The sequence below is a fragment of the Limulus polyphemus genome, unplaced genomic scaffold (genome assembly GCF_000517525.1).
Source record: "Limulus polyphemus unplaced genomic scaffold, Limulus_polyphemus-2.1.2 Scaffold886, whole genome shotgun sequence".
NCBI classification, from domain to species: Eukaryota; Metazoa; Arthropoda; class Merostomata; order Xiphosura; family Limulidae; genus Limulus; species Limulus polyphemus.
Genome location: NW_013666496.1, coordinates 343,800 through 351,673, shown reverse-complemented (window position 1 = coordinate 351,673; position 7,874 = coordinate 343,800). Strand labels below are relative to the sequence as shown.

The following is a 7,874-nucleotide window of genomic DNA, read 5'->3' as shown; positions in this document are numbered from 1 at the left end:
CACTGTGTCTAGTTTTAGAGATGGACACCTTTAGCGATATTTTTTCAATTACCATTTCTGCCTGTCCCAAGTGGTTCAGCAGTAAGTCTGCGGTTTATGACGCTAAAAATTTGGCTCTGATACCCACTGTAAGCACAGCACAGATAGTCCATTGTGTAACTTTGTGCTTAACAATAACCAAACCTTTTCTATTTCCTCGGCACTGCATGGCCAGGTGGTTATGGAGCTCGACTCGCAATCTACGGATCGCGGGTTCGAATCCCCATACCACCAAACATGCTCGCCCTTTCACCCGTGGGGTCGTTATAATGTGACGGTCAATCCCACTATTCGTTGGTAAAAGAGTAGCCCAAGAGTTGGCGGTGGGTGGTGATGGCTAACTGCCTTCCCTCTAGTCTTACACTGCTAAATTAGTCCTCGTGTAGCTTCGCGCGAAATTCAAACAAACAAACAAATAATCTATTTCTTCGAATTGTTTTGCTTTCCTTTCATTTTCAACTGTCGCTTCTGCATTTGTTTTCTTGTTTCTGGATTTTCCCTGATCTTTTTGTTCTTTGATTTTCGCCTCATTAGAATTATTTTCTTAGCCCCTCGCCCATTGTGCAAATAAGTATTAATTTAAACAATGATTTTTTTTATTAGTAAATAGTTCTCATTGAAATGTTTTTAGCAAATGAATAAAATTTATTTCATGATTATTTTTCATTGGTTCAGCGGTAATCTTGTGGGCTAAAATTCGAGTCCCGGAGCCTACGGTGGTCACAGCACAGATAGCCCAATTATTTAGCTTTGTGCGTTAATAACAAAACCAAAAATGTTCGTCTTACTGAATCAAGAAACTAAACTAAACATAATAATGGTATATATTTTTATATTAAATATACCGTATGTTTTAACTAAAAACAAATAAATCAGAACCTTTGGCACCAATGATCTGGTAGCTCAGCTAAAAATAGGGTTTCAGTACTCGCCGAGGGCACATCACAAATAGTCTGTTGTGTAGTTTTGTGCTTAACAACAAAGAAACAAACCTTATCGTACTTATCACGTCATAATTCTCAAAATGACAGCTATTAACGTTTTAATCAACCATGTTTCGTTTATTAACTACATATTTTATTACAATTTACAGCTTTTACACTGAGGAAGAGTATTTTCTAGAACACGTACGACGTTTCGATTACTGGTGCGATCATTCTCGAGTTCCATAACAACTGTTGGCTTCACCAAAGCCACTATAGCTTTGTATCAACTAAAGTTTCCGCAAACAAAACACCATTATTAAGTTGGATTTCTGTACTCCACAAAAGACCTTTCCAAACCAGGCTATGTTCTTTTACATCTAATAGCACACCTTTGTAACTCATTACCACTAACATGGTGAGTACATCATGATTTTGTTTTGACATTGCTTATAATAGATAACATGTTCAAGATAGTTTACAATATACAACCCTACAAGCCACATTTCTTTTTTATTTTATAGCCTCAATATGTGATGGGTTATTTTAAACCTCTAACGCCACCTAGTCTTTACAGTAATATTAAGCAGTTTGTGAGCTTACAGATATCAAATTACGTTATAAAGCGTTTCAAAGTAAATTCTATCTAGTGCTACTTCTGCTCTAAAGTTCTATATTTGTAATTCTGTTTACCCTTCATGTTGTTTCCCAGTGGCTCACTAGGGCTACTTCTGCTCTAAAGTTCTATATTTGTAATTCTGTTTACCCTTCATGTTGTTTCCCAGTGGCTCACTAGTGCTACTTCTGCTCTAAAGTTCTATATTTGTAATTATTTTTACTCTTCATGTTGTTTCCCAGTGGCTCAGCGGTACGTCTGAAGGCTAAAAACAGGGTTTCGATACCCGTGGTTGGCACAGCACAGATAGCCAATTCTTTAGCTTTGTGCTTAACAATAAAAAAAAGATATTTTTCATGTTGTAAGCTATCTAACCTGAAACCTACCAACCTGCCATCTATGATGTATATATTTTCATACTCACGACAAAAGTATATCATAACATGTTATAAGTTTTATATCTACTCTTTGGACCAAGAATCTCAAAATACAAAGACGAGTGGCCAGATATTACAAACGTTATACAATAAATACTTCTTTAGATCCAACACTTAAAAACGACATTATACGGTTATGCTCACAATGCTTATGTTGTTGATCAAATTGTGTAAATGTGCTGTTTTCTTCTATATTTACAGAAACTGAGATGGTATTGTCACAAAATTTACGAGAATAAATATATGAAACTATGAATATAATACACACATGAGATAAATAAGATTATGAGAAGCTCCAAATTACCCTATGAGTCAATTTTATGTACTTATAGACTAAGGAGCATTCTAGTTACTTAATATGATTGATGATAAATGTATATAAATTGCTGAGTTGATATTTCATAATCATATTTAATAAACATGATCTTTTGTAAGGTTATTTTCACATACACAATTATCATATTATTTCAGCAATTGAATCAAATCAAGACACTACGTCATACACGTGCTTGTTATCATATTGCACAAGTCATGAGTCTTACACGTGCTTTTTAAATTATCACAAAGTCCCAATGGAAGGCACGTGTTTAATGCTTCAGTTGACATATCCGTAGGTAAGATACTAGCTTATTATAATACAGAAATGTCAGCAGGCTAGATACGTGCTTATTTTACTAGAAACATATCAACGTGTCAGATACGTGCTTATTATACTAGAAACATGTAAGCACGTCAGATAGGTGCTTTTATACTAAAAACGTGTCAACAGGCCAGGTACGTGCGTATTATACTAGAAACATGTCAGCAGGTTAGGAATGTGCTTATTATACTAGAAACATGTCCAGGTACTTGCTTTTACCCTAGAAACATGTCAACAGGTCAGGGACGTGCTTATTATACTAGAAACATGTCAACAGGTTAGGTACGTGCGTATTATACTAGAAACATGTCAGCAGGTTAGATACGTGCTTATTTTACTAGAAACATATCAACGTGTCAGATACGTGCTTATTATACTAGAAACATGTAAGCACGTTAGATAGGTGCTTTTATACTAAAAACGTGTCAACAGGCCAGGTACGTGCATATTATACTAGAAACATGTTAGCAGGTTAGATACGTGCTTATTATACTAGAAACATGTTAGCAGGTTAGATACGTGCTTATTATACTAGAAACATGTTAGCAGGTTAGATACGTGCTTATTATACTAGAAACATGTCCAGGTACTTGCTTTTACCCTAGAAACATGTCAACAGGTCAGGGACGTGCTTATTATACTAGAAACATGTCAACAGGTCAGTTACGTGTGTATTATACTAGAAACATGTCAACAGGTTAGGTACGTGTGTATTATACTAGAAACATGCCAACAGGTTAGGTACGTGTGTATTATACTAGAAACATGTCAAAAGGTCGCGTGTTGACGTGTCTTCTATAACAAGCACCTACCTGACCTGTAGACATGTCTTCTTTTACAAACAGTGACCTGATCTGTTGACGTCTTCCAGCGTACCAAGCATATACCTAATAAGTTGGCACGTATACCAATGTAATAAGCACCTGTGTGACGTGTTGGCACGTTTGTTCCCAGGGTAACATGCATGTATCTCAGATATTAACATGTCTACTGAAATATGAGGCTCCTGTTGACTTACCTGACCAGTACCTAACCTGTTGGCATGTTTCTAGTATAATACACACGTACCTAACCTGTTGACATGTTTCTAGTATAATACACACGTACCTAACCTGTTGGCATATTTCTAGTATAATACACACGTACCTCAGGTAGGTGCTTGTTATAGAAAACACGTCAACACGTCAGGTAGGTGCTTATTGTCCTAGCAGATATACCAACACGTCAGGTAGGTGCTTATTGTCCTAGCAGATATATCAACACGTCAGGTAGGTGCTTATTGTCCTAGCAGATATTTCAACACGTCAGGTAGGTGTTTGTAATAGAAGACGTGTCAACAATTCAGATATGTGCTTGTTTTCCTAGCACAAGTCAACACGTGAGATAGATGCTTATTATCCTATTAGATAAGGAAACACGTTAGGCACGTGCCTATACTATCAAAAATGATAATAATTAATTTCATATAATATCTGTGTATAATCACAATTTACTTTAAAAAGTAATGACGTCATTTTCTCTTTTTACTTTCTTAGATGCGGAAAACGGGGAAGATAGTAATAATCATATATCATGGGGTTATAGTAAAAAAAAAAGAAATACATGAACACGTAGCACATACCTATAAGGATTCACAGAGGCCTAAAATGGTCCTATTTTTACCACATTGAAAAACATCTTACTAAAATCCCTATTTTGGTTTAAATTTGTAGATTTTATATAGGACTTGTGACGTCATTGAATTTTCTTATGTGCTCGTTCAAAATGTGTAATTTTTACTTTGAAACTTATATTTGAAAATCATGTTTTGCCTTTTGAACAAGAATAATTATTCCGACGAATTTCAAAACAAAACATACAATCTGGAGTTTGAAAATCATTTGATAGCACTGGGAATAAAATTACATTATTATCCTATTTTGGATCTGATAAGTTTGGGGGCTTATAGCGCTAAAGTTCGAGTTTTAATACCTACTGTGAGTAGAGATAGCAAATTGTGTAGCTTTGCAACAACAAACAAAATCATCTTGTTTTTAACTATTATAACTCTGCTAATATAAGCTTGCTAATCTTAATAAAGAATAATTAACAGCCTTAAGAAACACAGGTAGAAATAGTTATAATGAAACCTTATAAACAAAATGGTATAGCTATGTTGAATATGTATATTATAATTCTAAACTGGAGAATATTTTGAATAATACAACAAACTTTGTTAATGTTGAAAATATCTCCTACAAAAACTAGATAAACTAAATTACAAAACTACTTATTGAAACTAAAAAAAGAAAAATGTTGAGCCCTGGTATTGAGCGAAAGGTTTCTGCGGCACTAGATATGTCGGATGTGGTGTGGTTGGCATATTGTAACACATTCTCCTTTTCTTTCACTCATGAGTTTAAGAATTATGTCGTATGAAAGAAGATTTGATGTAAAATTAGTTTATGAAATCGAACTATTCAGCCTGAACGGTATGTTATGAGAGAACTGTGAAGGATGTTCATTGTGCTAGTTTTGATGTGAAACCTGTACATTAATGTTACTTTAAAGGAGACATTATAACTAACAGTGAATCAATTTTCAAATTATGTTTTTTCATATTTGCTATCAAGCGATCTCGTTTCTTGTTTAATAACGTTATCATATTAATGGAGTAGTAGTTGGATCAAGGTTAGCGCCACCTCGTTCTTTTGTTGTCGTCATTAACAGTGGTTGAGAGTTTGTCCCTTGAGTTTCAAGCTTATATATTATCGAGGGTAATTTGATGATACTATTGTCGTATTTAATGATCCAGAACACTTTTGAAGTATCTTAATTACTGGTTTAAAATTCACAGAAGAACATCAACTGGCGCTTCCTATTACAGTGATATGTAACACTAATGGTAAGTTTGATTGTGAAGCCTATCACAAAAATATATTTACTGGTTTATATTTTAATTTCAGTAGTTTTATTCCATATAATTTGAAGGCAACTTACACCAGCATGTCAATTCATCTAGCTTATAAAATCACTAGTATAAGTAATATGTAAACACCAAAATGTTTTTGAGCAAATATGACTTTCCAAAAAGTATTGTAGGTAATACGGGTAGTTGAATAAAGTCAATAGTTCGAAACTGATAGTGTGTAACGTTCTCAAGGATTATTTCTCAATAATAGTATCATATATCGCCAAGCATATAGTACCAGTGAAAAAATAATTGTGTAAGATTTTAAAAGTACTTATTGATTAAAGAATTATCAGGTCGTAACTCATGGAAACAAGTACTACAGTTTATCTTTTGTTGGCCACGCAATGAAAAATCGTAGGTAGTTAGCATGTAGGGGCGTGTGTGTTGACCTCATGGTAAAACTCCGGATTTCGGAGCTATTTCAGGTGCGTTGTGAGAGTAAGGGTCAATCCCTCAGCTTGTATCATGGGTGGTATGGTGTTGTTGACTGGCTGCTTTCCCTCTGGCCAATAATTCGTAATTAAGGCCTTAGTAGCTTTGCCGTAAATATAAACTATAATGTACTTTTCTTTTCAGAAACTGAAGGTAATTGTGAAAAAAAAAAACCCAGCAACTTTAGCATAAAATAATCATGTATTAAAATATCTAAAACTAAACTAAGGTTATTAAAAAATATATTCTGTGATGCATGATATGCATAGCCTGTTTAAATAATTTGTATTTGCTGTGGCCGTAAACTTGGTAACGAATATGAAGATTAAGTGAGTAAAAATGGTTTGATAGCCTAGATTTAAGATTAGTTTATGAAATTAAAATATTCAGCCTGAACGATATGCTATTAGATAAGTGGACGAAACGATGAGCTCAGATACCCCTAGGGTTTAGGTATAGTCGTCCCTGAATTTGAACTATTGACCACAGTTGGAGATACCAGTCAGCAACACCCGCCGCCACAATGTTACTTTTATAAAGCGTTCGCAGCGGAAAGTGTGGAACATACTCAGCAGCATCGAGGTACGAACCTTGGACCTTCTGATACCCATTCCATGCTCACTCATACGTCAATTTCTGTAAATTTAAAGGATAAGTAATCGTTCTGGCCATGGAATAGAGTATTATAAACATGGTAAATGATGGCACTTGTGCATAAGTTAAATAAACTAAAAACACCATAACGTGAAAAGCGAAGATGGTGGCGTAGAATACCACCAAAACATCTAAACTTGTTCAACTAGCCTGGTGCTATTTTGAAAATTATTTTTAACGTTGCGGCATCATACTTTTGCCTTACGTAAAGCGTTCTTCCAAATATATAGATGTTTCGTCATCTAGTAGCCGTTATACGAAGTCTTCGTCACACTATTGTCTTTTGGATCAAGAAATTCACATATAGCTGGTTGTGTTTTACTAGATACTCAATCATCAACAACCTAATAATGTTCCTCCTTTAGTTTTTACAGCAATTTACAAGATTTGGAGAGCATATTAACATCGATGTTGTAAAATATTGTACTTTATGTTTCAATTCATGTATACCTATATTTACGTTATTAACGTACGAGGCTGCAGAGCGGAAGGCTTAGGGTTTGTTTGTGTTTGAATTTCGCGCAAAGCTACACGAGGGCTATCTGCACTAGCAGTCCCTAATTTAGCAATGTAAGACTAGAGGGAAGGCAGCTAGTCATCACCACCCACCACCAACTCTTGGGCTACTCTTTTACCAACGAATAGTGGGATTAACCGTCACATTATAACGCCCCCACGGCTGAAAGGGCGAGCATGTTTGGTGGGATGGGGATTCGAACTCGCGACCCACAGATCGCGAGTCGAGCTCCCTAACCACCTGGCCATGCCGGGCCAGGCTTAAGGTAACCCGTCTTCGACCATGCTCGCCCTTTCAGCCTTGGGACGTTATAATGTTACGGTCAATCACACTATTCGTTGGTACAGAGTAGCCCAAATCTTGGTAATGAATAATGTTAACTAGCTATCTTCCCTCTAGTCTACTATTTCCATATAGGGGCCGTACGTTATTTACGTATTTACATGTACTTGTTGTAAACAGGTTTATATTAGTTCCAAAGTACGCCACCTAGCAGTTCGAATCAACGAACGAAGGAAATAATTCGAGTACTTACATACACTTCAACAAAACGTGTAACGCGACACCTTGCGGGAAAGACTTCCACATTCTCTGCTCAGGAGAGAACAAAAATAACATTGCAGATAAAGGAGTCTTTATTAAGTTTGTTTGTTTGTAATTAAG

General features: G+C 35.6%; 1 protein-coding gene across 2 annotated transcripts in view; it reads left to right on the top strand.

Moving 5' to 3' along the window:
* Positions 1 to 1,247: 1,247 nt before the first annotated feature.
* The window catches only part of LOC106461045 (protein ABHD14B-like), a 30,126-nt gene continuing 23,499 nt past the window's right edge, over positions 1,248 to 7,874 (top strand). The window contains exon 1 of one of the 2 annotated variants that reach the window (XM_022387870.1): positions 1,248 to 1,380. The gene's annotated coding sequence lies outside the window, so the exon portion shown is untranslated. Of the gene's footprint in view, positions 1,381 to 5,374; positions 5,540 to 7,874 lie in introns of those variants that run through there. The other variant, XM_022387871.1, reaches the window with a different exon arrangement.